General features: G+C 34.8%; 1 long non-coding RNA gene across 1 annotated transcript; it reads right to left on the reverse strand.

Annotated features, from left to right (window-relative positions):
* Positions 1-1,768: 1,768 nt before the first annotated feature.
* Positions 1,769-6,453, reverse strand: LOC135154228 (uncharacterized). The gene is made up of 3 exons (XR_010293601.1): positions 6,393-6,453; positions 3,841-4,107; positions 1,769-3,066 (listed from the first exon to the last, which is right to left on the reverse strand). It is a non-coding gene; the product is annotated as an uncharacterized LOC135154228 (long non-coding RNA).
* Positions 6,454-13,833: the final 7,380 nt, after the last annotated feature.

Consider the following 13,833-nt stretch of genomic DNA (forward strand, 5'->3'; position numbering starts at 1 on the left):
TAACCAATTCTCATGAAATTTGGCACATACATTAATGTTGAGGTGAAGATGTCCAAGATATATTTTTGTCTGTATCAGAAATCGTGTTGCCATGGTAACAACATATCAAATAAAGAGAATAAGGTGAGAATTTGGTAGTTCGAACTCCCATCTTTTTTCAGCCAATGCTCATAAAATTTGGCACACACATTAGTCTTAAGTTGAAGATGTGCAAGACATATTTTTGTATGTATGAGAAATCATGTTGCCATGGTAACAACATATTACATAATGAAATTAGGTGAAAATCTGAACTCCTTCATTAGTTTTCAACTAATTCTTATAAAAGTTGGCTCACACATTGGTTTTGAGGTATAGATCTGCAAGACATATATTTGTGTGTGTTGGAAACTGTGTTGCCATGGTGACAGCATATTAAATCAATAAATGTGTAAACACATCTAATGGATTGAACTGCTTCTTCATTTTATGACATAGGCCTACATGTATGCTCATGAAATTTAGAACACGAGGTTTTGACTTGAGGTAAAATAATCTGCAAGGCACATTTTCTCATTCATCAAAATATGTGTTTGTACGGTAACTACACAAACCAAAATAAGATTAAGACAATGCTAACTGTTGTTTGGCTACACAGAGAACAACATGTAGCTGTAGGCTTAGTACTAGTTTTAAGGGGGTTGCTAGACCTCTAACTTTAGATCTCGAACTACAGTCCCACTACAGTCCCTAGCTTTAGATCTAGGTCTAGATCCTTTAGATCTAGTAATAGAAATAATCCAACGTTAGATCTCCAGCCTACTTTATTTTAAGGCCTAACGTTAGATGATTAGATCTACTGTAGACTAGCCTCGAGACTAGCCAACATTTACTTTTTTATTTATTTAGAATCTACATTGAGCATGTTGAGAGTCTACAAATCTCTAGATCTAGACCTATTACATGTATTACATTGATATAGATCTAGTTCTAGGTCTAGATAGGGTTTAACTTTTAGTCTAAGTTATTTAGTCTAGATCTAGGCCAGCGTTAGAGATTCTAGATCATACAGTAGACTAGATCAGCCAGTTAGGGCTAGGCTAGAAATCTAGAATGAATATATAGCACAGACTAACGTTAGGCCTAGGCCTAGATCTAAATTCTTACATAAATCTAGGCCAGGCCTAGTCTAGTCAAGACTTAACCCAGGGAGCTCCCTGGGTTAGTCAAGACTGAGCTGTTGGTCTAGGTTTGGGCCCGTTTTCTAGTCCTGGATCTGGAAACCTAAACGAGTCCCCAAAAATGTTTGAATAAAAAACTCTTCAAAGAAACAGATATGGACCTAAAACAGGAGTAGAGAGATGTCTTGGACTAATTCTAAATTTAGCCAGGCCCAGTTACTTGGCAAGCAATGCAGCGATAATCAGATCTAACACTGTACTGTCTGTAGACAGGAATAACCGTTGTTTCTGGGGATTTATTTTAAAAATTCTGACATTTTACTGTCATATAACATTGCCTTGGTGAGAGAGGCCAACGTAGAGTGTCATAATTCAGCGGAACAACCAATACAGAGACTGTTCAAAGCTTTTTGTCTAAGACAAATCAGATCCATTCCACTAGATCTAGCCTATGCCTAAGGTTACTTTAGAATAGTACTATAAATAATCTATCCCTGTCCCTAAGCTAAGCCAGCCTAAGTCATGAATGCTGTTCTAGGCCTAGACCAATATTTATCTTCAGTCTTGGTTGCTCCACTAACTCACTAGACTATGTTTTCCTTCAGGAAAGTAAAAAAAAAATCAAATAGGCCTAGGCCTAACTTAGTTAGTAAAAACTATGTTCAATTCTCCTCCAAACAATTGGGCCTAGGCCAGATCTAACTATAGGCCTATTTAGACCCAAGACTACTCTCAAAAGTTATAAAAAATTCCCTTACTTAAAGTTAGAATAAAGACGTCGACCTCTTAGCTTATTGTTTTAGATCTAGGACTAGGGTCTAGACTCTAGTCTAGAGTGGTTGAGGGGAATCTATTCAATTTAGATTTTGACAAACATGAAAATAAATAAATGGGACTGATACTCAAAAAACTGTGCAGGTCACTCGGTTTGGGGTTGAAATGTTTTAGTAATTAACAAAAATAAATATAATTGAAATGAAAATTTCTTACCATATATGGGTGATGAATGCTTTTCTTTCACTACAATAGTTGTTATTAGTTTCCATAATATCAATTTTTTAAAGAAAAAACGACTTTAGTGCCATTTTTTCAACTTTGTTGCAATCACCCCTGCAGCAGTAATTTACCAAAAAGGTGCTAGTCTTGGTTAAAAGAGGGTTATTATTTTCAAAAAGAATTTTAAACCCGGGTTTAACCCAGGTTTAGTTAAACCCGGCTATCAGAATACCAAAATAATTAAACTACACTTTGACCAGAGGTGAGGTTTAGAGGAGGTTTAATTAAACTAGGGTTAACTTTAGACTAGGGTTAAATTAAACCTGCTATCAGAATACGGGCCCATGTGTTTAAACAAATAAATTTCACAAATTGACCTTTGACCTACATATTCCAAAATCCATTCAAATCGTCTTCCTAATGATGGTACATGTTAAACACCAAGTTTTTACATCCATACCTCAAGCTGTTTAGGTGATATTGCTTTGACAAGAAAATAACCTGAATTTTACATACAAGGACCACATATGAAGTTCACACCTTACGCAGTCTTGAATAAATTAAGTTTATGAGCAAGTTTGGATAATCCATGTGGAGTTAGAAGTTTCCAATACATTCTGTAAATCACTGTAATAGGGAAACATTGAGTAAGCAACTCTATCAACGTCCGTCAGCATTCAATCAATCTCGGGATATTCAGTATATTTCAAAATCTGGTGAGAAAACTCTGCATAGATTACCTGATCCTCATCAAAGAGCCAAGGATACTTCAGTCGGTCATCAGTGATCCTTGGCCGAGGGACAGAATTTATGATCCATGCCCTTCTGTCTGCCAGTGTCTTCTGCATGCAGAACTCAACTCTCTTGAAGTCTGGCTGCCTTTTGTTCAGTGCTCATCCACTCTATGTGCCTTGCAACAGTGTCAGATTTGGAAAGAATAAAAAATTATACTTAAAAAAAGAAAAAACAAAGAATAAAAAATTATACTTAAAAAAGAAAAAAAAAAATAGATTTAGAATCCTCATTCATTTAGTTTCTGTCAAATCACTTTTCATCCGAGTCCTTAATAGATATTTACAGCAAATTTTACTATAATAGCAAGTTTTATGCAACGACACGCCAGTCTTGTTGCCAAAGACAAGAACAGAAAAGCTCCACTTGGTCACACTTTGCGACTATCTGTCACAAACACACTGTACCAGTTAACATTTGGTGAAAGACCATAGCAGAACCATATATACATGCGAATTAGACTAAAAAATTAACTTTAGGTAAAATCTAACAGAGAAATGCATGACAAAATGTCACAACAATGTAGCCACTGTAAGATTCCTGCATCAATAGTGATACTCAAACATTAGTAAGTTATAATGCAAGAAATATTCTCATATTTTATGCATTTACTCACATTTACTTAATTCATCAACTCTTAAGGTGCCCCATACACGTTTAAAGCGTTTTTACTGGCCAAGTTCTAATCCTCTTTAATAATCCTTCTGGTTGAGTCTCATATATAACTATGTCATGTGAAAAAGAGAAATGCCTTTAAGTTTGGCCATTATCAAGTAAAATATTTATCTAGAAGGATGAATCAATTGCCAAAGAAATTAAATGGCATGCACTTGGGCAAGACTATGGCACATTGAGAGTTAATTGGGGTTTCTGTTTGGTACCAGATACTTACTCTCCACCATTCACCAGTTGCTGTGCACCGAGGACCACAGGTAGTTTGTAATTTTTACTCTCAATGGCCCTGTCACAAGTTCGTCCTCTTCCATGTCTGCAAAATCGTAGAATTTGTCTTGCCATGTCTGCAGGAAAAATATCTTCTTCTTTCACTCCAAATGTTGTGCACACCACCCTAAGCAGCTCCTGTTTTGAGGTCTCCTCTGACTTGTTGGTTACCAACACCCTTCTTTGATTTTGGCCATATATCAATAAAAATTTGTACCTGGAATGAAAAGTAATTGATTTTCTTACTAAACCTGAATTTTGAATAAATAATGTATGCAAAGAGCTTTCAGGATAAATGTGTGTAATCAAAAGATATTGCATGTACATGGACACAAATATTCAGTTTTTGCCTCGATGCAAGAGGCAAACAAGACATATTCCAATGTTTGTCTGGGTTTGGTGATACATATTCCATTCATTTATCTTTTTTTCTAGTATTAGTTTCCTGTCTTCGAATATTAGTAAAATTGAAGGGATGGTCCAGGCTGGAAATATTTATATCTCAATAAATAGAAGAAAATTTACAGAGCAAAATGCTAAAGATTTAATCAAAATCGAATAACAAATAAAGTTTTTGAATTTCAAATGATATTATTCCGGTGAAACAGTTCTAGGCATGTCTTTATGAATATTCATTAGGTTGGCTGGTGATGTCATATCCCCACTTGTTCTTTTGTGTTTTATTATGTGAAATTTGGTTTAATAAAAAAAATTGCTACCAAGAACTAAAACAATTGGATTGACAACTGATTAAGTGGACTAGTTATTTATTGCCTCAACTTATTTCATCATAATGGAGACACATCATTTACACATGTATGAAAAAATGAAACATTTACGATGTCATGTAATGACATAAGAAAAAATTGAAATGTGACATCATCAGCCCACCTATTGAATATTCATGATGATGTGCATATTCCAAAAAATATTGATAAACTTTGAAAATCAATAACTTTGTTATTTGATATCCAAGTTTGATGAAATTTTCAGCATTTTACTCTGTGAATTTTACTCCATTTATATACTTTTAGATATAAATATTTTCAGCCTGGACCATCCCTTTAACTTCCCGCTACCAGGAAAGAAAATTGTATTGTAGTCTATTAAAAATTTTGATTTGAAATTAAGATACAGTACTATTACGACACAACGGTCCAGCGATGGTATTTCCATTTTTCATCACATGAAAATTCATTCATTTCATAATAACCAACCATACTTAAAATTCATACAAATTTCAGACAATTCCACTATTAGTGACACATATGGAACAACACTTCCTAAATTAATAACTTAACCCATTTGTGACGAAATTCCACATTACGTGGTTTGGCCTCGGATTTTTCATGAATAGTTGTAGGGCCTATATATGAAAATACCAAGGAGACTCGAAAGTAAACACTAGAACTATTGGCATTACTTTTCTTTTGGTAACAATCATCGCCGCTATGGCTAGGAAAATGCGCATATCTTTCAGTTGTGTACAACTGTGTAGATCTACTATCGTAATGTGCATGCATGCTGTAGAAATCGTCGAAACAAGGAGCCAGCCACGTTCCCACAACCACACTCTGAACTTACCAAAAAAAAACACAGATTTTCACATGGAAAAACATATACAGACATATGAATTGTACTCCCGCTTAAAAATAAAGGATTTATTAAAACATACTACTTTGCAGCTAGCTGATCCATTGGTCAAGTATTACTAATTAAATGAGGACTAATTAACCCGCAGTAGCAGAGTCTGTAGCCTAGGCCTAGAGACTAGACCCATCAAAAAAAAAGAATACAGATCAGTGGACTGAATGCTGTTGCCGTTCAAAAGTATAACATTAATTAGGACCACCGACACCGTACTCTAACCGTTAACGTAAACTTTAAAAAGTTAAAGTATACTATAGATCTAGATCTAGAGTCTAGACCCTAGTCGATAGTCTAACATTAATTAAGCCAGTAGATCTAGTACAAAATTTTTCTTCATACTCGATGGCAGCCAACAAGTTTTTTTTTCAGGTAGGCCAAGCGCTAGCCTAAGTTAGGCCTAGGCTAGGGCCGGGACTAGGCTATGAGTATACGACGTGTTCCACCATAATAATAAATCTGGTCCAAAGGCAAAGTCCAAGGCAAGCTTAAGCCTATAATATATAGCCATAAATAACTTTTAGGCCCTACATGTAGCCAGCCCCAATGCCATGGCTTCAACTTCAAGTTGAAGTCAGAATACATTTCTAGACCCATGCAACACTCCTAATCAAAATAAATGCAGCAACATTACAGACTAAGGCAAACTCTTGAAATAATCCACTGCACTGCACAGTGACACTGCCTGCTGCAGAGTGCAGTATAGTACCGTACGGTTCTACTCGGGCTTGGTACGGTACGCGCACAATCCGCCGAGTGTTCAATTTCCGAGTCATGCAAGGCCAAGGAGGTGCCAGGAGTGGACTAATTCACGAGAATGCCCAACAGATTACTTGATTAGATAAGCTTACTTACCGTTAACTATCTCCTGACAGTTCCATAAATTGTCTGTTCTCCTATAGTTTCAGTTAAAAAATTAGTTGAATGCAGTTAATTGCCTGAATTTCATGAACTTGAAGCTTAGCTAGCCCTTAATTGGCCTTCGAAGCGCAGCATTAAGCTGATTGTATCTATTCTGCACGGCGTACGTGTGTGTGTGTGTGCATTTGTCTATGGTGTGTATAGCATACATGTGCGGGTTGTGCGTTACACATGTGGTACTTGGTGGTACTACTAGTACATCGACGCGCATAAAAAAGGGCGCGAAAATGAGCGGGAGGGGTGGGGGGGGGGGCAGGCGGGGAATGCGCGAAATTCGTGTTGAACACAATTATAAAGTAGACAGGTTCAAAATGACAAATGATATATATATATACGTATAGACAGACAATGTTTAGTGACTGGGCAGACATATTTTGAAATTATACAAAAAGATAATATAGTCCTATTAAAAAAAAAAAAAAAACACCAGCGGCCACCCCCGGCCCGACTACCTTCAAGATCAACAACAACGGCCCTGCTTAGTTAGTAATTCAGGTCGCAGGCCTTTATAATTTTAGTCATGCCTTTGGATGGCCGAAAGTTAGTTAGTCAGAAACCACAATTAATAGTCAAGCCTGTCTTTTTACGAAATACGAGTAATGAAAAACCTTCGTTAGTCCATGCACAGCTGAGTTAGTCGTGACAAGCTTTATAGGCCCAGACTAACAAAGTTAGTACCTTGGTAAAACGGGAATTTAATCATGCTTTTTGTAACCAATGTTTTTACACTTTCATTAAACCACGGTTAAAACCATGGTTATATAACAATCATTTTCAAACTATCATAAAACCATGGTTAAAATCATGGTGTATAACCGTCGTTTTCAACCTTGGTAAAACGCAAATTTAACCATGGTTTTGTAACCACTGTTTTTACACTTTCATTAAACCACGGTTAAAACCATGGTTATATAACCATCATTTTCAAACTATCTTAAAACCATGATAAAAATCATGGTTTATAACCGTCGTTTTCAACCTTGCTAAGACGAATGTTTAACCATGGTTTTGTAACCACTGTTTTGACACTTTCATTAAACCACGGTTAAAACCATGGTTATATAACCATAATTTTCAAACTATCATAAAACCATGGTTAAAATTATGGTGTATAACCGTCGTTTTCAACCATGGTAAAACGGAAATTTAACCATGGTATTGTAACCACTGTTTTTACACTTTCATAAAACCACGGTTAAAACCATGGTTATATAACCATAATTTTCAAACTATTATAAAACCATGGTTAAAATCATGGTGTATAACCATCGTTTTCAACCATGGTAAAACGGAAATTTAACCATGGTATTGTAACCACTGTTTTTACACTTTCATTGAACCACGGATAAAACCATGGTTATATAACAATCATTTTCAAACTATCATAAAACAATGGTTAAAATCATGGTGTATCACCATCGTTTTCAACCATGGTAAAACGGAAATTTAACCATGGTATTGTAACCACTGTTTTTACACTTTCATTAAACCACGGTTAAAACCATGGCTATATAACAATTAATAGTCAAGCCTGTCTTTTTACGAAATACGAGTAATGAAAAACCTTCGTTAGTCCATGCACAGCTGAGTTAGTCGTGACAAGCTTTATAGGCCCAGACTAACAAAGTTAGTACCTTGGTAAAACGGGAATTTAATCATGCTTTTTGTAACCAATGTTTTTACACTTTCATTAAACCACGGTTAAAACCATGGTTATATAACAATCATTTTCAAACTATCATAAAACCATGGTTAAAATCATGGTGTATAACCGTCGTTTTCAACCTTGGTAAAACGCAAATTTAACCATGGTTTTGTAACCACTGTTTTTACACTTTCATTAAACCACGGTTAAAACCATGGTTATATAACCATCATTTTCAAACTATCTTAAAACCATGATAAAAATCATGGTTTATAACCGTCGTTTTCAACCTTGCTAAGACGAATGTTTAACCATGGTTTTGTAACCACTGTTTTGACACTTTCATTAAACCACGGTTAAAACCATGGTTATATAACCATAATTTTCAAACTATCATAAAACCATGGTTAAAATTATGGTGTATAACCGTCGTTTTCAACCATGGTAAAACGGAAATTTAACCATGGTATTGTAACCACTGTTTTTACACTTTCATAAAACCACGGTTAAAACCATGGTTATATAACCATAATTTTCAAACTATTATAAAACCATGGTTAAAATCATGGTGTATAACCATCGTTTTCAACCATGGTAAAACGGAAATTTAACCATGGTATTGTAACCACTGTTTTTACACTTTCATTGAACCACGGATAAAACCATGGTTATATAACAATCATTTTCAAACTATCATAAAACAATGGTTAAAATCATGGTGTATCACCATCGTTTTCAACCATGGTAAAACGGAAATTTAACCATGGTATTGTAACCACTGTTTTTACACTTTCATTAAACCACGGTTAAAACCATGGCTATATAACAATCATTTTCAAACTATCATAAAACCATGGTTAAAATCATGGTGTATAACCGTCGTTTTCAACCTTGGTAAAACGCAAATTTAACCATGGTTTTTGTAACCACTGTTTTTACACTTTCATTAAACCACGGTTAAAACCATGGTTATATAATCATCGTTTTCAAACTATCTGAAAACCATGGTTAAAATTTTTGTTTATAACCGTTCCCACTGGGCAATTTGTTACCGATTACCAATTTTACCGGTTATTACCGGTAATATCACCCGGAAATTTGAGTAACACCAAATATTACCGTTATTACCATGCTATTACCGAAATTATAATTCCTGTTGATACCTGTTACTGTTATCACCCTGATGAAACCGACATTTACCGAGTTACAACAGGGTGACGATGGGTAATAAGGGTAATGATGAATGACTTTGATTGGTTATAACATTGCAAACTTTAGTAATAACAGTAATCTTACAGCAATCCCAGCAAAATTGTCAAAGTCCAAAAAATTACTGTTATCACCCTGATGAAACCAACATTTTACCCAGTTACAAACAGGTTGATAAGGGGTAATGGGTAATGTTGAAGCGCTTCCATTCCCAGACAGCAAAGTATCTGGATCACATACGGTTCTTATCTGGGATATCTGGGTCCCATATGGGCCCACATGGAACCCAGATGAAAACATATACTTGAACCCACATGGTGCCCAGATAGGACTCAGATGGAAACGAGACCTCCAACCCATGCGGAACCCATTAATATTGGGTAAATGGAGTAATATCAGATGGTAATATCAGGAAAATGCTGGGAATATTAGTTACTCATGAATATTCATTACTACAATAAATGGCCAAAATTTTAGCTAATATAGCTGTAATAATTAATGTGTTTATGTTTATGCAATTATTCCACCCAGAAAATTTTCAGAAAAATGTGTAGTTTATATATCATATTAGTCATAATCATGACATTAATTTTAGAAAAATGTTTTAGGGTTGAATAATTGTTAACCATAATTTGTCAAGTGTTGTAAAACTCGCTCAATATATAGAAGTAAATGACAGGGTTTGGTGGATAGGTGTAGGATAGGATTAGGATTAGGATGTAGGATTTTAGGATAGGATAAGATGATATGGCTTAGAGTATGGAGTTGTAAAAATGTGCTTCAATGACCCTAATGACACTAATTGTTTTTTTAATGAGCCGACATTAATTGGGTAATATTGGGTAAACAGAGTAATATGAGGTGGTGATATCATTAAAATGCTGGAAATATCGGTTACATCATACTGGGTAATATTGGGTAAATGGAGTAATATCGGGTCCGGGTAATAACGGGGAAAGATTGGTCTACTATTTCCCCGTTACTACCCACTGGTGTTACCGTGGTAATAACTACGTTATTACCTGTTACAACCCGGGTAATATCGGGTAAAATGCCCAGTGGGTTGTTTTCAACCTTGCTAAGACGAATGTTTAACCATGGTCTTGTAACCAATGTTTTTACACTTTCATTAAACCACGGTTAAAATATGGTTATATATAACAATCATTTTCAAACTGTCATAAAACCATGGTTAAAATCATGGTGTATAACCGTCGTTTTCAACCTTGGTAAAACGGAAATTTAACCATGATTTTGTAACCACTGTTTTTACACTTTCATTAAACCACGGTTAAAACCATAATTATATAACCATCATTTTCAAACTATCATAAAACCATGGTTAAAATCATGGTGTATAACCGTCGTTTTCAACCATGGTAAAACGGAAATTTAACCATGGTATTGTAACCACTGTTTTTACACTTTCATTAAACCACGGTTAAAACCATGGTTATATAACCATCATTTTCAAACTATCATAAAACCATGGTTAAAATCATGGTGTATAACCGTCGTTTTCAACCATGGTAAAACAGAAATTTAACCATGGTATTGTAACCACTGTTTTTACACTTTCATTAAACCACGGTTAAAACCATGGTTATATAACCATCATTTTCAAACAATCTTAAAACCATGGTTAAAATCATGGTGTATAACCGTCGTTTTCAACCTTGGTGAAACGGAAATTTAACCATGGTTTTGTAACCACTGTTTTTACACTCTCATTAAACCACGGTTAAAACCATGGTTATATAACCATCATTTTCAAACTATCTTAAAACCATGGTTAAAATCATGGTGTATAACCGTCGTTTTCAACCTTGGTAAAACGGAATTTTAACCATGGTATTATAAATACTGTTTTTATGCTATCATAAAACCATGGTTTAAATCATGGTTTTATAACATTGATTTCCAACCTTAGTAGAACGGGAGTTAAACCAAGGTTTCATAACCATTGTTTTTATACTACTGTGAAACCATGGTTACAACCATGGTTAAATTACTATGGTTTTTTTCACCAAAGTAGAACGATGATTTTGTCATGGTTTTATAACTATTGTTTTTTAACTTTCTTAAAACTGTGGTATAATGATGGTTTTTATAACCATGGTTTTAAAATCGTCATAAAATGACATTTTTATCATGTTATTATAACTATGGTATTTTAACAATGGTATTACCACACTTCCGCCACACATTTACCTTGGTTATGAATTTAAAACCATGGACTACCATCGATCCATTGTAAAACCGCCCCTAACCATGGTTATACCATGATTACGGTTGTAAAACCATGGTTTTTTTTTATAAGGGGTATAACTGATACATGGTGTATTTATTTATCCATTACCATATTTGTTAATTCTAGATCAAATGAATAATAATGAATGATGCTATATACAAGAATAAATGGACATTAGACCAAGTGTGAATTAGACCAAATGAAAATTAGACCAAGTGACGATTAGCCCAAGTGGGCATTAGACCATTCGGCTATTAGACCAAGTGGTCATTAGACCATTCGGCTATTAGACCAAATGGTCATTAGACCATTTGGCTATTAGACCAAGTGGATATTAGACCAAGTGGAAATTAGACCAAACGGTCATTAGACCATATGACAATTAGACGAAATGAAAATTAGACCAGAAGTGGGAATTAGACGAATTGGATATTAGACGAACTGGTTATAGTCGAAATGGATTTAGACTATGTGAAGTTGGACAAACTGATAAGTAGACCAAGTGGTATTAGACCACCTCCGCACACTTCCGCACGCACATAATTTCCTCAATAACATTAAGAGATAAAAACGCGTTAATTCTACACGATATGAGCCATGTAGGCCTATCTCTGGAAAATTAGGAGGAAAATTGAAGAAAAAAAAAGGGATTGAAATAATAGACAATCAATTACAATATTGCCTCTATCTTTAAGTATGCATACATTTTCCCAAATAAAACACATGGAACTAAGATTGACAAAGGTAAACCAGGCACTGCTTTATTCAATTTATGTTAAACTTATTATGGCCTAGTTGACGGCGGAACACGGTAGGATGAAAGTAAAAAATATATAGAGAATGTTTTTCAGAGCACAATGAAGGTCACACGTTAGTGAATTCATTTACTATTCGTTGAGTGTCCATCTCTGATAGCATTATGATCTAACCAAAGAATGAATGCGAGCTCGAAGCGCTTGCTTACTTTCAGTGCTATGCTTGTTGGATTTCCCCTTTATTCAATTCAACTTTTTGCTGGGAGAACTTGTCCTTTAAAAATCAAAACCCAATTAGGAATTTAAGTAGGCCAATTGATTTGTGAAATGAAATGTCATCTTCCTTAACATACATGCCGATCAAAAACAAAAATGTATAAAATAGTAAGACATATAGGGCCTAAAAGTAGGGGGCATGTCAAGCCGCCAGGATCATGGAGAACCTTCAAAGTAAAAAAAAAAAACTAAATAAAAACTAGCTCTTCTATCTAAACAGACTCCGGGATTTCAGGCGTCTAAAGAGATCACAAAGCCAGAGCTTAAGGGGAATCCAGCCTTGGACATAAAATGTTGTGTTGGAAAGGAGAAAAATAAATTTAAGAGAATGGTGTAAGTTTGAAAGAAATCGGACAAGCAATAAGAAATTTATAGCTGCTTTGAAATTGAGATCACTAAGACAATGTAGATTCAAATTGGCAACTGGGTTAGGAAATGATGACAAGGGGCAAGGACAACTTTCACATAGGCCATGTACTTAATAATCAGAGATTTGTGGTTTTCTCCTAAGTATCCATTCCCCTGAGGCAGTAATCTAAATGTAACACATGTAGTATATTGCTTTATGTCCTCATGAAAGAAAAATATAATTTGAAATAAAAACTTTCGGGGAAAAATGACATTTTAGCCATTTTATGTATTGGAGTACATGGAAGAGCAGTCCTTGCCTTACATCACTATGCAGTCAATTTGAAGTCTCCATGGGTATAGTGATTAACAATATTTACAACTTTTAAAAATTCATAACTTTCTTATTATTTGTCCGATATTGTTCAAACTTTCACCTATCAACTTGTCTGATATTTTTTTTCCTATAAAAACAAGTTTTTATTTGGGTTGGATTCCCCTTTAAGGGAAGGTAAGGACAACTTCCTTGCCTCTATCTATCTGGCAAGGATAAGTAAGAAAGGCGAAATATCTTCACTGACATCAAATTATTCTTATAGCGAAAGTAATAAGTGCTCTTCGATGATTTACGTCCACAGACAGCTTTGTTTCATCCGCATATTAACTCTTTCAAAAAATAAAAATAAATAAATAAATTATATGCATGTAGTGCTCATAATATGCACAAGCGGAAACTTGTGGACAGTAATTTGTCATTCGCTTAAAGGACAAGTCAACCCCAACAAAAAGTTGATTTGAACAAATAGAGAAAAATCCAAGAAGCATAACACTGAAAATTCTATCAAAATCGGATGTAAAATAGGAGAGTTATGACATTTTAAAGTTTTGCTA

Source organism: Lytechinus pictus, chromosome 1, assembly GCF_037042905.1.
Source record: "Lytechinus pictus isolate F3 Inbred chromosome 1, Lp3.0, whole genome shotgun sequence".
Classification (NCBI taxonomy): Eukaryota; Metazoa; Echinodermata; class Echinoidea; order Temnopleuroida; family Toxopneustidae; genus Lytechinus; species Lytechinus pictus.